We start from the raw sequence: 17,796 nt of genomic DNA on the forward strand, positions 1-17,796 counted from the left end.
TTCAACTAGAGTGGCGATGGCGATCGATTACATTCGAGTCTCTGGCAGTAACGGAAACTCTCCACATTGGCTGAATTTATGCTTCTTTTACAGTTCCTAGCAACGAATTGACTTGTTTGATTAAAATTTCTAAGCACCTTTTACAAGGTGTGGGAAAGTAACGGAACTTCAGTTAGCGGTGTGAAACTGCAAGATTGGTTTGTATTATAATGTATTGTTTTCTTATTTGTAGAATAACTCGAAATTAGGGTATAAATAATATAATTCCACAAAAGTTTGAAGATGATAGAAATAGAAAAAATATTTGGAGGAGCTGGGATTTGAACCCAGGACTTTCTGCATGCGAAGCAGACACTCTACCACTGAGTTACACCCCCAACTTGAGATATATGATTATGTTTCCCGAACAGTACGTTCGTATTACTTAGGTACAACAAAAAAAAGGATAGTCATTTAACGTTCGCAGTAAAGAATTTGTCTCTAATACCTTGTGCAGCACGCAGACGAACAATGTTGCACATCGCACAATAGCTGTTAAAGCATTAGTTATTAACTGCATCTCAAAAGCGGCATACCAATAGAAAAGTAGCGCAAACAATTTCGTGGCATGGTCATGGCAAAAAATTGTACTGGAAGACGTTAATAGCCAGCAATGAGCTACAAAGTGTGATAAAATGCATTAACATGTGACCGCGTCATTGAAATTTTGCACATCCAAACGAAATTTCCACAAGTAGTTTTAACTTGTTAAAGTAGCCAGTAAATTTATCAAAATTTTCGAAGAATTCATAGTTTATTCAACTTTAAATCGACATTAAATTTCTAGAAAGAAAATTCAAATTTATCACATCGTTTCTACCATTGTTTCCATTTCTTTTTGACCTTCGACTGACTACTGGCTTCATGTTACGTTGCAGAAATGCATTTCAAGTGTATGGAGGCGTGTTTCTCGTAATATTTCACTTATCAGCATTAGTATTAAAATAATCATAAAGCAAACATTGATTTTACGTTGCGACGAGAGGCAATGCTGACTGTTTAGCAGCAGAGAATTAAAAAATTCCGGCCGTTTAGAAACAAATACCGCAATATGTCTGTTCCAATCAACGTTTACATTATATAATTTCCTCCATCACAAAAATTTTCCCGATTTTTTAAGTGACTGAATCCAGCTGGGGTTTTTGTTTGGATCCAGTAATTAAAATTATTAATGGAAATATCGTATTGATCTCCACTTCCGTTTGACGACGCTGGTAGAGAGCTTAGCACACAAGTTTCAAGTTTGCATGTTGAGAAAATTCAAGGATACGTTATGGACTCAAAACAGGTTGCCCCAACAGTAACAAAATTCCATCTAACACTCGAGTATAGGCGCTGTTGAAAGCAGAATAAACCTAATGCAAGAAACTACCTAATAACAGATATGGTACATCTCAATTACAAAAAGCACAGAAAAACTCATCGCTGATTTCTCAGCAAAGAGGGACTCAAAAGACTACGACGGTGGTCAGTACAAAAAACTAAATTAAAAAATTATTTTGATACCGTACTTGCTAGAAGATAAGTGCGATAGGTTTAAGGATTATAACAAAAAAACATCAACCAGCCACAAGTATGATATAAAACGTTTATTCACATGTACCCAATAAACGAGCACAAGGCAAAGCCCCAGCATGGGAGCTTGTAGAAGCCATCTGTCGATGGATTTTAAGAAATCAGAAATTAATATTGATTACGGCTGTTGGTTGTATTTAAGTTATAATCAGAAATCCAATGCAGCCACAATTTTCTTAACGTTAGTTTTCGACACGATAGCGTTAAGTGGTACAGTGTCCACTTTGAATGCATGGAGTCCTAGTTACATATCTGAGACCAAACAAAACTTCATCCGAACGGGCCTCAGAATGCTCGATGGTATCGACCAAACGAAGTCCCATCCTCAGCCGACAGGCTTCAATGGATGCTGATATGGTAGGGCACCTGGTCAGCACACTGCTCTTCCGACCATTATAAGTTTTCGTGGTTAGAAGTTTCATATCTCGGTCCCTTCAAAAATATTTGTAATTGCGCCGCCTTGTGAGTTTTATTACAGGAAGGAAGATTAGTGTTCAGTGTCCTGTGGACATTGATGTTTTTAGCGAAGACAAACTCAGATTGTAGAAGGATGGGGAAGGAAATCGGCCTTGCCCTTTCAAAGGAACCGTCTTGGCATTTTCTTTAAGCGATTTCCTTAGTTTGTAACTTCATTCTTGGTGTAGCCACGAAGCTATGTTACATTGATCTGTAGGAAAGGCACTGTAAGTCTTCCCATATTTAAGTGCTGTAATTCGTTTGCTAATGATTTGATAAGTTTTTCAGACATCTGAATCGTATGAATGTTATTTTCGCAATATCATCTTGGGTCCCCGTATGAGACAATATTACTTTCCCCTACTGTTTTCAGTTGAAGTCATTTCTGAAATAGGCTGAATGGAGGGTTTTCGCCAAACTTCAAAAATTTACTGCATTTGTGTACATAATGAATAATATTTACAAACCTATCTTCCAAAAATAGATAAAGTTATATCATTCATCAGCCAAGTCATTCGAGGGCAGTAGAATTCGCCAAAATAAAGGACTATCGCCATGTTATAAGCAATCCAAATTTTGGAAGCTGAGTCACAAAAATTCTAGGGTCGTAGTTATGACTCTGATAATGACCTATCATATGAAGTGGACTGCCATCACTGATACCTGTAATATGTCTTCAGAAAGAAGTGATACCGACAACAACGAAACAATTGCAGCAAATAATACAGGTTGAAACGTAAATTCGAACATTCTGAGCTACGATACCTCAACAAAACCTACTAAAAGGAATGCGATTTGGTTCAGTCGCTTACACAACTTCGTTAATGTGCCATCATTTACTGGCAAAGCGAATGTGTGCTGATGTACTCGTATTTAACTCCAGACAGCTTTTAAAAAAAAAAAAAAAAAAAAAAAAAAACGACTTAACTGCTAAGGTCATCAGTCCCTAAACGCACACACTACTGAACCTAAATTATCCTAAGGACAAACACACACACCCATGCCCTAGGGAGGACTCTAACATCCGCCGGTACCAGCCGCACAGTCCATGACTGCAGCGCCCTCAGACCGCTCGGCTAATCCCGGGCGGCTCCAGAGAGCTTCATAGCTGAAATAGTTCATCATCAGACCATCTTATACACACATAAAAAAATTCCCTACTTCTGCCTCTGAACTGAAGATCCATTTATTGATCTAAGGAAAATGACCAACCGGTGAACTTGATTGCACATGCTCTGTCTTGCAGGAGATATGAAGAACTGCGCCGTTTCCTACATTTACAGAAAGATATCAGATTAAGGACAATGGTGACTCCATTAAGGTCAATGGTGACGCCATTCGAAGGGAGATCACTGGAACAGTGCGAGCCAAATAAGCCGAAGAAATGTGGCTGCAAAATTTGAGTGCGAGCAGGTGTTTTTCGTTATTGTGTGTTACAAAAAAACTGTTTAATGGCGCCCGAGGAGGACGGAACGACTTCTCTGATTCTGGAGCAGCAGGAGTCGTTGTCCATGTGACGGCATTCATGCGAAGAACCACGAGGTGTACGCCGACGTTCTTTTCAGAAGCATTCTATTAACAGAAGTTGCTGACCGAAGATACTCTAGCATGTTGGATTTTCTTAAATATGGAGTGTATCCACTCTTCTGCTTAAACTCTTGTAGAGACACTTTCAGGGATGTGTCAGAATGCCTGTAGAAGAATAGCAGCTCATTCTTCCTCAAGAGCAGAAACCAGAGAAACTAATAAAGCTCGACGCTGGGGGTGAAGTTCTAGCTCATCGCAAAGGCGTTCTTTTTTTAAAGGGGGGGGGGGGCACGCCCTAACCACGAAATCACCCCGCGAATTCGGCACAAATTTCGTAAAAAACACCCCTAATAATCTCGTTATTTCTTTGACGTTTTGTGTCAGAAAACACTCCCTCGAAGCTTTGGTACGTACGGGATCAACTCTTACTTCCCCTGGCTACATAATATGCCGCAGAAATGACATGTCAGGAAAACTGACCAACTTCTCGTGTTTAACTGTCATCCCCGCCTTCCGAAAAGTTCCGTGAGTTACTGCCAATCTTTGCTAAAAAAACTAAGTTTTCCAGGTAATGATGCAAAAATTTGAGTTTAATATAAGAAAAGAACATATCTAACAGTTGGGATAACACAGAATCCAAACGGAATCCAATTTAACTCATGCAAGTTCCAAGTGGTAAACACTGTCAGGTGCTTTGATCCTTTGCCTAAATAAATCTGATAATAATCCTGGCTCAGATCGATTGTAGTAAAGACATGGGCACCCACAAACCACCCAGAGTGCGTATGCAAGTGTGGCAACGCAACAGGCTCGAGAACCACCTTCTTGTTAAGTTCCTGTAACCTACTACCATTCTGGATTTGCCAGATGGTTTTGCACAAGACGGATGGGTGCTGAATATGGTGTGGGAGAGTGCATAACTCTTTGCTTGAACATCTCTTCAACTAACTTTTTCAACTCTTTCATGCTCTAATCTGTCAGCCAGCACATCATCAAATTCACTACATAATTGTCCGCCTCCACAGCTGAGTGGTCAACGCAGCAAAATGCAATGCGAGGGGCTCGGTTTCAATTCCCGGCTGGATCGCAGATTTTTCCGCTCGGAGACTGGATGTTGTGTAGTCTTCATTAAAAACACAGAAGTCGCCTAAGTGGCGTCGACTGAAAAGATTTGCACCACGCGACCAGTCTACCCTACGGGAGGTCCTAGCCATATGTCATTTTATTTCATCACATAATTGCTGTAGTTGCTCCCTTGACTTAGTAATAAATCACCTTGTTGCATCACATCACCTCCCTCTTCACCTGTTGTAATGCAGCTACTGGACAGTCAAACTGTGGGCCAAACTAAAATGCCCTGTTCATAGAAAATTAGTAGGTTACGGGAACTTGTCCCCCTTTTGGAATCAGTACAGTCTTCCTCATTACATCAGATCCAAAATTAATTAGATGGATAACCTCTTCGCTGTCCTTAGTTTAACGTGAAGTTCCAAATTCTCAACTTAATAAATACCCATCCCAGCATATGCAAGGAGTTTGCGTTGTCCATAACAAATATTCCTGTCTTTGTTCAACTTCTCATTTACAAGTTTCAACCTACGGTCTCGCCGTCCATTCCTTCCAGCTAGCATACTGCTGTTTGCCACTCCTCCCTGATCCACATATCTAAACTCTTCCATCAGATTAATTCCTCTAGGTATTTGAATATACGAGGGGGCTGAGCAAACATTACATGTGATGCTTTGATGCCTTCCACAATGTTGGCCAGCACTTTATCTTCAGTGGACAAAAGAAAATATCCATGTGCAGCCACGTACACCCAGTTAAATTCTCCAAACGACTCTTTTCCTTCTTGTTCGTGTCTTTAATGCAGATCAACCAATTTAAGCATTACCCTAGCTGGAACTACTATCTTACACAAGTGCTTATGGAAAGCCCTTTGGTGTCCCCTTCAGTTACGGTATGGCAACGGCGTTGCCGCAGTAGAAACACCGGTTCCCGTCAGATCATCGAATTTAAGCGCTGTGGGGCGTGGCCGAAACTTGGATGGGTGACGGTCCGCCCCGCCATTCCCTGTTGTCATTTTTCGGGGTGTACTCAGCCTCGTGATCCCCATTGAGGTGCTACTCGACAGAATAGTAGCGGCTCCGGTCAAAGAAAACCATCATAACGACCGGGAGAGCGGTGTGCTGACTACACGCCCTCCTCTCCGCATCCTCATCTGACGATGGTACGGCGGTCGGATGGTCCCGATGGGCCACTTGTAGCCTGAAGACGGAGTGCCTTTTTTTCAGTTACGGTATTTGCTATTCTGTATACCACAGTATTTGCTATTCTGTAAACCAAACTACCTCTTACATTTGGATACAGCAACTGCAACACTTCATGGCGTTATACTTAGTTCTGATCAAAAAGTAATGTAAACTAAAAGTGTGTGTCATGACTGCCTGAGAGAGCCTGAAGGGCAGGTTTAGTCACTGGTGTTTTCTGTCCTTCACACCCATCGGCATCTTGCCTTTGTGAAGTGTGAGTGTTGTATTTGTGGTTTAAATCTAATTATTAAGAGTAGGAGTCTGATCCTAAGCTAAACATACCCATCCAATGACAGATCATTATCAAAATCACTTCACGAGACATTGCAGAGCGATTTGGAATTTAATCCAGGACACTGGCGCAAAGACTAGTGATGAACTTTCCACCACCACTCCCACTGTTTCTTCTGCCAGAAAGGTAACGGGAAAATTGTCAACAGTGTGTACACGGACCGTCACACTTCTAAGTACTGGCCACACCCAAAAATGCTTAACTTTGGTGAATCTGACGGGAACTGGTGTATCAGCTGTGGCACAGCTGTTGACGTCACCCTGTGACACCATATTATACAAACATCTAAGCATACTGAGTGCTGGATTTATCGAGAACTCCAGAAATACTTAGTAGTCCGCGTAACAAGCAGGTTAACCTGGCGAACTGTGGCACGTTCTACTGTCCCCCTTTACCACCTCTACTTTCTTTTCGTCGAGGTATGCCACGAATTTCCTTTCTCCCCAGTTCTGTTCAGTATCTACTCACTGTTTACATGACCTACTCATCTAATCTTCAGCATTCTTCTATAGCACCACAATTCAAAAGTTTCTATACTCTTCTTGTCTAAACTGTTTATCACCCAAGTTTCAGTTCCAAACAAGACTACATTGTACACAAACACCTTCAGAAAAGACATTCTAACACTTAAAACTATTTTCGATGTTACCAAGTTAAGACTTCAGAATCACTTTTCTAGCCGTTTTCAGTCTGCATTTTGTATCTTTCGCTTCGGCTATCAGTTATTTTAATGCCCCATAACAAAACTTATCTGCTGCTTTTACTGCGTCGTTTCCTAATCTAATTCCTTCAGCATTGTCTTTTCAAGATGCTCATTCCGTTGAACTGCTCTTCCAAGTCATCTGCTGTCTCTGACAATTGCAAGCGCATCGGTAAACCACAGAAAGTTTTTATTTCTTCTCTAGATTTTTTTTTTGGTTTCCTTTACTGCTTGCTCTGTGTACAAGATCGAATAACATTAGGAATAGACTACAAATCCGTCTGACTCCCTTTTCAATCACTGCTTCCCTTTCATGGCCATCGACTCCTAAATGCTGCCTGGTTTCTGTACACATTGTAGAATTTATAACCTTTTGCTCCCTTTATTTGAGCCCTGCTACCTCCAGAATTTGAAGCAAAGCGGTGAACATGGTTAATTTTCTATGTCACAATCGCACCTGTGTTTCCTTGAAGTCCTCAAAAAATGGTTCAAATGGCTCTGAGCACTATGGGACTTAACATTTGAGGTCATCAGTCCCCTAGAACTTAGAACTACTTAAATCAAGCTAACCTAAGGACATCACACACATCCATGCCCAAGGCAGGATTCGAACCTGCGGTCACGCGGTTCCAGACTGAAGCGCCTAGAACCGCTCGGCCACTCCGGCCGACCTTGATGTTCTCTTAACAGATTTTGTAACACTTCGCAACGTGAAGATAACCTGATTCCGAGTATAAAATATTTTCTCTCTGTTGCCTTGTGCGAAAAGTACACCGCCTTGCGCAATCTGTGCATGTGAATGGACGCAGCGATGCCGGAGATAGCAGCATCTTTTCTTATTGTGTGGCTGATGAGATAACGCGTTTCTTTGCAGGCTGCTTCTTTGTACTTCATGTCTTTAGTTTTGTAGAAGGCAGACTTATAATCTTTTCCCTCATCAGTTACGCTCTCCGCAAATGTAAGGCATTATCTGCTGATATCAGTTTACTGTTCATTTTATGTCACCTATGTCTTTAAATAAAGGCTGGTTCTTTGCTTGGCAGACTATTTGTGCTAGTAGCAGTGTATGAATCTTTAATGGAAGTTATCTTCCGCTGGGCCAGTGACCATAAATATGAACAATACTGGTGAACTGTACCTGCAGAACTGAGTGCGGTGATATCTAGCGTTTACAGTGAGGCTCAGTTTGGGGCAGGCACGCTGACAGAATCCACTACGGCCGGTGCCCTGGTCTTGTCGCTAACAAAACATAACGTGGAGCGGCCGCTTTTTTTTCGTCAACCACCTATTTCTGGAGGAACAAACAAAATATGCTGGCACCATGCCGGCTTCTAGGTGGGTCAGGTCCAAAGAGGGGACAGACATTTCCCATACAATCACTGTTACTGTTACGGTGATCCAGATAATTCAGGAAAGATGTGATAAGATTACAGACAGCTCGATTCTTTTAGTACAGAGTACATCGTTCGTTAATATCGCAACGAGTCAAAGTTGTTATTAAAATGCTTTATTTCAGCGCCAAAATCGGTTTCGAGCTACCATACCCATCTTCATGTGGGTAAAATCTCCAGTTACAATAATGTTTTGGTCAGCAGCATGTCGTCTGCTCCTGCACTGCAAAAGAATATTTGAAAACTTGGAGCGACCTTATAAGTTGTTTCGTTAATTCAAACATGCTAATGTGATTGCATTTATTTACGTCTAAAGTGAATCAATTTTATAAAATTACAGACCGTCCAGCGGACAGCGACTCGTTTTGTTGGGGTTCTTACTATCTACAAGGGCAATGCATAAGCTGTTGGATTGCAGACAGCACACATACTGTAAATAAATCACTGTGGCACACATCAGAACATTCTTAATGTCAGTTTGCGTGTCACATGTGCTTTACTCTTGATTTTTTTTACAGCGTAAAGACTATCTATTAAGCAAAGATATAAATTTATCATTCGTTTCCTATTCAGCAAAGAGAAGACTAAGCAAAGATGGCGTGTGGGGAAGCGCAACATGTTAAAAAAAGCTCCGTACGAACAGGTACCGACCGGCCGCTGTGTTATCCTCAGCCGAGGCGTCACTGGATGCGCATATGGAGGGGCATGTGGTCAAAACACCGCTCTCCAGGCCGTTGTCAGTTTCCGTGACCGGAGCCAGCCGCTAGTTACCAGTCAAGTAGCTCCACGATTGGCCTCAAAACGGTAGAGTGCCACTCTCTTGCCAACAGCCTGGACGGTTACCCATGCAACGTGCTAGCCGAGACAGACAGCGCTTAACTTCTATTATCTGACGGGAACCAGTGTTACCACTGCAGCAAGGGTGTTAGCATACATGCAACATGTTAATAATGCTTGTAGTATGAAACCGAGCGTATTAACAAGTAATAATAATAATAATAATAATAATAATAATAATAATAATAATAATAATAATAATAATAATAATTATTATTATTATTATTATTATTATTATTATTTTACATGTGGCAGGCCATCAGATTGTGTATTATAAATTAGACATATGTGTACACACACAATATATATATATAACGTTTCCTCTTTATGTATTAGTATAGACCCTCATCGTTTTCTTTATGACTTACAACACAATTCCATCTCTAAATTAAGTCGTAGGATTTTGGATTAATTTCTCCTTCATTGTGTATTTTGTTTATTTTATAGTGCACTACAATATTAACAAGGATATTAATAACTGAATTTCTTCTATTACAGGTAAGCTTCCTTGCATAATTTACTCCACCATGGTGTAAGTACAAAACACTAGAGTAAAACTAGCTCTTATTGGGTATACTTTTTCCCAGTGCCAGTGAATAAATGTGGCTGCATCAGCACCTAACAACGAAGACACGCATGTTTACTTTCTCGTATGTTGATAGCAGAAGACTGATCACCTGCAACTGTCTAAGCGTCGTATATACTATAACAGATCCATAATGTATGTGAAAGATGGAAATAATGTTCGAGAACCATACAAAATGCCTACTTAACGTTTACTCGTTATGAGACGGTAAAGAAGTTGAAATGCGAATTGACGAGTAGAATCGTATTAAAGGTCAACATAACACCACCTCTTGTCTCCCTGTTGGTCACGTTTGGGGAAATCAGGTTCGAGTATAACATCCCATCGTTGCTGAAAGGCGGTGCATTAAATCTGCTGAGGTGGAGGCAGGGAGGGAACAGACAAGACCATACGGAAGGATTCAGTCTGGCATTCGAGTGCCTTGATTTATAGAAACCACCCTTAACCTGTTCTTTTCAGCATCTAGGGAAATAGAACTTTGTTATGTGTAATTTCATTTGCGCTGCTCGCATATTCGCAGCACTGGATACATTTTTACTGGCTACTGGCTGGACTTCCAATTCTAACTGCCTAGCCCAGCTGTACACAACTTAACAAGTCGCCTGCAAGACTACAACTCTACTCACAGTGTGAGTCGCGGTTATGGAGCATCGTGATAATGTGACAACGCGCTACGTGATTCTGTCCACAAATTTTCTTATGTTTCACATGTCATTGCCGGATTATTTTCGTAAGTACTTGCTAATGATTACATTGGTGAGTCAGTTTACACTGCTATGTGACGTCTTATTTAACAAATAAGTAATGAAGTTTTAAGTTTCGACGCTAATGCAATATTCCAGTAGCCAACAAGAGTGCAGGATGCTTTCTCTGTGCCATATCCAGCTAAATGGATGACACCGCCGAACTATGGTGGTGCTATGTGCAGAACGACACATGTATGGTTCCTTAGTCGCGTTCACCGATACTTGTAATGACGTCAGGTGCATGCTACTAGGTACTTTGTTTGGTAATAAAAACATCCACCGCTGCAAGAGCCAGAAATGCTGCACTGAACTTGATTGTGAGTCTTAAGCCGCAACTACTACGTCACCTCGTTAGCCATCACCGATGAGATCAGACTTAATTCTTTTTTGGAAGCGTTTCAGTTACAATACCCTGAACGTTCCAAGACTGAGACCATAAGTTTACTATCCATTACGACCACGATTGGTTTACGAGCCGTGAGTGAGAAATAGTCCACCGGATTGGGGACTTCGCAACGGCCTTTCTCAGTGATTCCTCTTTGCAGGCCATTCACTGTGAGAAAGGAAATGAACGGCTACTAGAACCAACTGGCGCAGGCTGTGTTTTTATTTCGCACAACTCTCTATCACACAGTGTCCCGTCCCGACTCAATGGGCCGACGCTTGGCAGGCCATGCACGCGTCTCATGACGTCACGAGTGATACATGCGGAGACTATTCCCGTTGTTGGAGCCTCGCCACACGCTCTCGTGCGTCGACGTCTGCTTCTCGGATGCTGCGCCCAGTTCTGTCACATTCTGCTCAAAAGTTATTGTTATTTTGTATGCTAAGAATATAACGCAGCAACTTCGTCCGGCACGTGTTTAATGTCGTATTGTCATCTTCGTTATTGCATAAGGGTATCGCAAAACTAATACGCTATATCTTTCACGTAAACTGAGATAAGGATCCCACATGGCTACGAATGCAGAAATACATCTGCATGTGTAAACAGCGCTTCCCAGAGATACAATTAGACTAAATTTTAAGCTGTCTGAAGTTTCACAGTTGTTGCATTCTTCATTAGGTTTGTAATAAAATGCACATTGTCCTTTTTCACCCATCAGAGACTACATTGAAGGCACTTGACTGGTAAATTTTGTGTAGAGTCCTGCAGTTGTGGAAGACCTTTTCTGATGTTCTCATCCAGTTTTCTGAAGATAATGGTACATGATACACTTTATCTAGGTAGCGGCTTTAAGGCGAAACGCGGAAGTGTATGTTACTCCATGTAACGGAAGAGTATGTTACTCCACGTAACGACGATGGTTCGTATCGGAAGAAGAAACCAAGTACCAAAGGCTGCAAATGAAATAAAACCAAGACCCTGAGGTTAAAGCTGTTTGCTTGTCATCACACAAGACTTCTACTTTTTACCTAATAATGTCATTTATTATCATTTCCTTCTGCATAAATACAAATGAAAAGATGAAAACATATTTAGACCTGCAGTTATGATATTTTCTTTCAATGTAGACATTCCGCTAAGCAGCCACTCAAATTGATATGCTGTCATGACCAAGGAGCATTCGTATGTCAGACTCCATATATTCTTAGATTTCAAAGAAACTTCTCTGCACCGAGAATATATGAAGATATGCCCAACAAAATGACAGCCCACAAAATGGAATGCGTTACGTACAGACAGAGCGAAATATTTCATTCCTATTCGTAGAGGACAATAGATTCCAGTGTATTTAATCAATGTACTGCGAGTGTTAATTATGTCTAGGTTTCGAAGCAATCGTATTCATAGAAAATTCAGGGACAGCGAATATATTCCAAGGAAATATATTCCAAGGAAATTCTTTCCTCCCTAGACTTCAGTTATGAATTATGTACGCTGTTCAAAAAGTAATGTGACTTTTCAAATTGTGCGGGCGATGTACATTCGATTATCGATCTTTTCTTGTTATGCTGGTACATATGTCGCGAACATGTTCACAGATTCAGGTGTACAGCATGCTTCGTTTGTTTTTGACAGATAGAAAGGTTAGACGTATTACATAAAGACAGGTTCTGAGAGGGCGGTGCACTGTGAAATAATATGAAAATAACAATTGTACAACAGACAATTCAAGTTATTGAATCAAACTTTGTTTAAAAAAATTTCATTATTCTTCATGTTCGCAACAAAATTATCTTGTTTCATATGTATGTTAAAAAATTAACATTGTTCAAACTATTAATCTTTTTCGTTTCCCTCTATTAAATTTACAGGCTTCGAAAGATGCCACAATACTTCTTAGCACTACGAAGTATAAAATAAAAACGGTGGAGTGTCTCAAGTCAGCAGGATATTTGCTATACATTTTTCTCACTTTCCTCAATTTTAGAAAACTGAATGTCGAGAGCTGCATCTAAAGTAAACGGCTCGCGTAAGTTACGGCAACGGACAATCTTTAAAAAGGTTCATGTGGCATATAAAGAAATAGTATGCAACCAGTTGCATAAAAGAAATTTAATTTGTTTACCTGTTTCGGGCACTTTGTGCTCTTCTTCAGGAGCTTATGCCTATCGCATTTTTTGCGAGTGTCAACAATAAAGTGCATACAGCAAAATGCCATCATATAGCTCACAGTGTGTGCACAAAACTAGTGAGCTACATGACCGTGGCATCTTGCTGTACGCACTTCATTGTTGACACTCGCAAATAACCTTCTGTAGAAGGGCTCAAAGTGCCAGACACAGATAAGGATACTAAACTTAATTTATGCAACTGGTTGTTTATTTCATTGTATACGACCACCGTTGCTGAAAGTGGATAAAATACTATAGTCAGGTGGTGCTACTGCAGTGACGGTTTTAGTATTATTCCATAGGAGAAGAAATATCTAGTGACAACCGAAAATCCGTGCCCGACTGGGACTCTAGCCAGGATATCCTGCCTGTTGCGAGCAGCCACGTAAACGGTTGGCTCTCTGAGCACACATTCTGCTTCAAATATTCATTGTTACTGATGTTAACAACCGCAGCTTCCAAACGCCACTACCAGACATTTTCTCTAGGGTTACGGGGGAATAACACCACTGTGGAAACGGAGTCGATGGATACCCATGGCCACAAGAGATAAACAGTACTTGAAAAAAGCACCCACAGAAGGAGGAGGAAACGAATTGAAATTTCAAGGGTGGAGAGGTTACGTGATATTAATTCAGTTATAACAAAAACAAGACAAATTTACTAAGAACTTGGAACTAAACTACTGCTTATTACTGTGATGTTGAACGCTTCTGGCCTGGACGCATGCACTTATTCGGTTTGGCCGTTCTACCTGTCACAGATGACTGCAACTCCATAATGCGTTAAGTGGACTGAAATGAATATATTTTCAACTGTCATTACCACTCGTTACAGTGTACTGTCTGCACTAATACCATATGTATCTTCATCGATTTCGTCCCCATAAAGACATTCATTTCAGTGCATCTAATTTATTTTAAATGCGGAATACATGGAGAATATAAGCCAGTTTTTCTGTTCTCCATTCTCTACTCCAAGGAGTGAAACGGGCTATTCAAGATACGATCCATTATAGTCTCGGTTCTTCTAGGTCACATACCTACCAGGCAGAGAGGATTCCCAATTAAGAATAATGTTCAAATGTGTGTGAATTGCTAAGGGACCGAACTGCTTAGGCCATCGGTCCCTAAACTTACACACTATGTAAACCAACTTAAACTAACTCATGTTAAGAACAACACACACACCCATGCCTGAGGGAGGACGAAACCCCAGCGGGAGGGGCAGCGCAGTCTGTGACATGGCGCCTCTAACCGCACGGCGGAATAAATGGGTGGAGATATCTAGTTTTGGCATTTGCCTTGTAAATGAATGAAATGTCCTGAAAAACTTACTGGGAAATGAGGGTTTGAACTATTTGCGTGTAGCGTATATGTATTTAAAGTTCGTAACTGGCGAACATTTTCGAAATCTTGCTTGCTGTGTGCTTAGCATATAAGTACGCTCATAGAAGCAATAAAACTATGTCTTTTCGAACCTCAGGTTGTAATGTACAGTTTCTCACTTATTTCAAAATTTAAATTTATGTTGATCACATGATAGTTACAATTTAAACAGAAATAAACTTCTCCCAGAATGTGAACTAGATCTTTAGTAGTGATACAGTAAAAGTTACAACACGGAGCTACATGGTCTCACTCCTCACCAAAGACATTAAAGACTTTTTTTTTTGTACTGCATTTCAAATGTAACGGCTTGCGAATTTTCTCGAAAAAATTTTTATCTACTTAAAAATTGATTTATTGATGATGCATTTATAAATATCAACTCCCGAACTGCATGTTATTTCATTCCCCCTGCCATGACGAGGTATGAGGGGCGTTCCAATCATGCATAATGCGTCACATGAGTCGTCATTACAGTTTCAAGTGTGTAGTACTTTGATCTAACCGTGGATGGCGGGGCAATAATTGTAAGCGCAATCCCTGCACAGCAAGGACAGCGCCAGTCGACGTGGTTTCTGTGTAATGACGGTGTAAACACTGCGAATACTCACAGTTGCTTCGCGGCAGTGTGTGGTGATTGTTCAATGGCACGAAAAGTGCTCTTGCAACACGACAGCGCTCGTCCCAATACGGATCGGGAAACCACGACTTCCATAGTTGAAATGGGGTTCCTGGTACATCACGCCCCCGTATCCTCCTAACTAAGCCCCTTCAAATTGTGGCCCTCCTCGAACCATTTTTCTGGAGTCTGTTGCACCCACCGTAAGACAACTGCTCGCAGTTCGGCGGCGTCTGAGAAAAGGCGTCCGCCACAGTCCTGTAGCAGGAGGTAATCAGACGGGACCAAATCAAACAGCGCAATCTGCATGGTTCGCTAGCATCTGCATTTATGTTCAGGCAACTATTTATGGGTGTTTCCCCATTTTTGTCCAATCCTTGTAGAAGACTCTTCATGGACCTCAGGATATGCCAATAAATATGCTCCGTAATAGTATTTGTGGTTAAAACCAAGAGCAAATTTATGATGAACTCTACAATTCGCAACCACAACTATAGAAGTAAACGTATGTTTCGTAGATTATGTATCATTTTCCGTGTTTCAGAACTGAGTTTTGCCCTCTGGTACAAAAACCTGTAACATGTTGCCAAAGGGAGCGGTTAGGAAGCCTCTATATCCACCCTGCCGTTTAACAGAATACGCGGATTCAGTGATGTAACTCGAATATTTGTATTAAACTGTTCTTGACTTTTCCAGTAGACTGCTATTTCTGGTCTGTATACAGTTACGTAAATGCTTTGTCCAATGTATTCGATAAAATCAGAATCTGAGCGCTATACAAGGAGTTCTGACAGATTTTTTTTTTTTGAAGTAGTTGTTTTTCTCTTAATAAACATATAATGAAATCTAGAATTAATCTCCATAATTAAGAGAGAGAATATTAACACTGGTCGTAATAAGTATGATAAAAAGTATGCTAGCAGCCAGCAGTGGTTGCTTTTGCCTGTTAATGTGCATCTTAAATGCTCTCCTTCACAGTAAGTTTATGAAAACGATGTGTGAATCTCTTGAAAAGGCGGTGGAAAACTTTGTTACAACTGACCTTTCATCACATTTACTATAAACTGAAGATATTTTATTTCACATACACTACTTCCACTATGAATTGATTTGCTACCCTGTATTTCACCCGCCATTAACATTCTCAGCATTACCATTATAAATTCCGCTGTTATCGCTTTTAATTATAATATTAGATCCTGCTGCCTCTTTATTATGCACAACTGGATCTTTATTCATACGAATTAGACTAATAAGTACATGACTTAAAAAGAAATAACATTCAGCTGACAAATATAAAAATGAAAAATTGTAAAAAAATAACTACCATACTTCCGTGTAGTATGACTTCTGTACTTCGGCACAGCACCTTTCAGACTATCGTTCAACTTTTTACCTGCTAGTTATTTTTACAAAATTTGCCTATTTTTCTTTGCATATTTTAGTCTCTAGCAGATATACCATGTTAACCAACAAAGACTATAATCCAGAATGAGATTTTCACTCTGCAGCGGAGTGTGCGCTGATATGAAACTTCCTGGCAGATTAAAACTGTGTGCCCGAACGAGACTCGAACTCGGGACCTTTGCCTTTCGCGGGCAAGTGCTCTACCAACTAAGCTACCGAAGCACGACTCACGCCCATTACTCACAGCAGGTTCGCAGAAGAGCTTCTGTAACGTTTGGAAGGTAGGAGACGAGATACTGGCAGATGTAAAGCTGTGAGTACCGGGCGTGAGTCGTGCTTCGGTAGCTCAGTTGGTACAGCACTTGCCCGCAAAAGGCAAAGGTCCCGAGTTCAATCTGCCAGGAAGTTTCAAAGACTATAATGGTCTGTAGTGAGATATATATACAACTGTCATCTTCGGTTTTATTTTCCTGTTTCGAAACAAAGTAATTTGTCTGTCATTTAATCGACTTATTTGTGTCCCTTTCTGCGGTAGGGAGTGGTATCTCTTCTGCACATAGGAAATCTGCCAGCGTTATAGCGTTTGAAGACGTTATATGAATGTTGACGATTTTTTGTCTGCCACAGTTCCACATTTATTCCATTTTTTGTATACAAATCTATGCTCTTTGTATCTCTCAAATCAGAAAACTGAACACATCGGTGAATTGGCTAAACGTTTGTTCTGTGGATCTCAGTTGGCAGCTATTTTTGTTAACTACAAAAAAAAAAAAATCTTTTTCGTTCGTCTATCGACTTGCAGGTCTCAACCCATAAAACCATCGACACACAATTTCTAATTTTCAGTACTAAATTCTTAATAGTCCTTATCACACTATCTGCCTGGTATAGGCAAGTCGGATAAAACATTTTTGTTTAAGCAGACGAAGACATACAAGGAGATCTCACTTTAGCTGGTAGCTCACGATTGTAACCAGTTTTCGACATTCATCGCCAGCCAAATTTGGGTATTTCCGTTCATGTATGTATCTATCCTTGCTTTCTATTAAGTTCATGTATCTTTCTTCCATTTTGGACCTAAAAAAAGGGTTTGCAGTACATATATGCTGGACATTTTGCACGAAGTACACAGGCTGGACCTATGTAACTAAGGAAGTTTGTCGTTAAACTAATCTGTGTCTTTGTCCATGACACACACACACACACACACACACACACACACACACACACACACACACACACACACACACCGACCACAAAGAATGAAGATCATGTGCCGCTCTTATAATGTTCCTCTATAAATGGCGAACTTACGCACTTTTGATCGAGTTCCCAAGGACACCCATCTGCTAAAAGTCCTTC

General features: G+C 40.6%; 1 protein-coding gene and 1 non-coding gene across 2 annotated transcripts in view; one reads left to right on the top strand and one right to left on the bottom strand.

Annotated features, from left to right (window-relative positions):
• LOC126284273 (uncharacterized) overlaps nt 1–17,796 on the top strand; it is a 626,414-nt gene that overhangs the window by 202,786 nt on the left and 405,832 nt on the right. The gene's annotated exons all lie outside the window — the stretch shown is intronic.
• Nucleotides 306–377, bottom strand: Trnaa-cgc (transfer RNA alanine (anticodon CGC)). Its single transcript has one exon. It is a non-coding gene; the product is annotated as a tRNA-Ala (tRNA).

The sequence above is a fragment of the Schistocerca gregaria genome, chromosome 8 (assembly GCF_023897955.1).
Source record: "Schistocerca gregaria isolate iqSchGreg1 chromosome 8, iqSchGreg1.2, whole genome shotgun sequence".
NCBI lineage: Eukaryota > Metazoa > Arthropoda > Insecta > Orthoptera > Acrididae > Schistocerca > Schistocerca gregaria.